Here is a 1,639-nt window from a genome sequence, read left to right as displayed (position 1 = left end):
GGCGAATATAATTGCTAACGAGGATACATCAGAACTGGCGGTGTTCAAAACTAATTGTCGACCCGCCAACATGTGTGAACCGAGGTGTCAGCTTTCCCCTCTCTGGTTATTCGGAGACCACACACTCACCCTGCACCCGTGCGTCGGCCTCACACACCCTCGCGCGCATCGCGACGGATTTTATCCAACGCCGGGAACTTACTGTAAAAATGCGTGTTTTAGTTTATAAAGTTTGTCAATCATTAGTATAAAGCAATAAAGCCGTCAAGTCGGTAGATTGAGCTCTCAGACTGACCTTCGGACATTACTATTCCACCGTGATATAAACCGTATCACTGTACCCCAATGTTGCTATGTATTCGATCTAACCTTCAATGTTTCCCCCGCGCTGTTTTATAATAATAATTTGAATTGTGAATCAGCCGGCACTAGCACCCCAATAAAATTGTTTCTTTAGGGTAAATAATAAACTCAGTGTTTTTTTTATATAGTGTAAATTCCAAATCGTGTTGACTGTGACCAACACGTCTCTGTGCAATATAGAATAATTACAACTAAACATACAAATACGCACTCAAGATGCGAGTGGTACAGTAAGTTGCAACTTTCTTTAGTCGTACACGTTCGTATCTATCCCTGCGCGGTGTTTATCACCTGGTAGCACACTGGTCTCGGAAACCCACTCCTCTCCGATCCTTCTCCACTCATGGGACCACAAGGTCAACTTTCCAACATCAACGTAACCTCAGTGTTTGTAACGGATTATGAATTCAAATTGTCCCCCCCCCCTAATTCTCAGCTCTGACAGCGCGGGTTTCATTGCTAAACATTGTGACTTTAGTAAAAAAAAAAACGACACAATTGGTTATTAAATTAAATAATATTGGTCTCACGTCTCTTGTCATGCATAAACAAAACCCGGTAACCCATTACCATTTCGGATCCACTATATTGTCCCACAGCCTTTGTGTTAATGTTCGTAATTTTTAACAAGTATAAACACGAACTGAGTTGATGGGGTAGTAGCAATTTTCGGATTGTTTCTTTTTTTTTTAATATCACAACATCACATAAAAGTGGGGGCTATTTGACAAATTTGACAGTTTCACAAACTGTTTGAGAGGTAAACGTTGACTTCCGGATTGGGTACAGCCTTTGATGACTCATCACCAATGCTGGCCAAGTATGGACATAGAAAAAAAGAGTTCATCGCACAAAATGCATATTTGCAAATAAATTTGTAGTTTTAAATCATAAATAGACTTCATAGTATGTGGCAATATAGGTCGGATACAGTGTGCACACTGTGGCCATCCATCGATACTCCACAAACTGTAAAATGGAATAGGGAGTCATGACACACCTGTAAACTAGAGACTCATTCAAAAAAAAACATATACTTCACATCGATAACAACGAGACTTTAAAATACATGTGCCATAAAACGGAATTATCATGGCCCCGCCTAAAAGTTATAGCACACTTGGCACGTAATTCCTGTGCGAGGCAATTGAACGGGAGAGTTTGGACGGGAGTTAATTTGGGGCATGGTGTGGTATCTCGGTCTTGGTGGTAAGTCAATGAAGTGCAAATGAAGAACGTGGTTGCGAACATTATATGTGTTTTCTGTTACAACAAT

Source organism: Saccoglossus kowalevskii, chromosome 9 (assembly GCF_978046115.1).
Source record: "Saccoglossus kowalevskii chromosome 9, keSacKowa6.1, whole genome shotgun sequence".
Lineage (NCBI taxonomy): Eukaryota > Metazoa > Hemichordata > Enteropneusta > Harrimaniidae > Saccoglossus > Saccoglossus kowalevskii.
The sequence above is the reverse complement of the archived record's forward strand: the minus strand, read 5'-3'. Positions refer to the sequence as shown.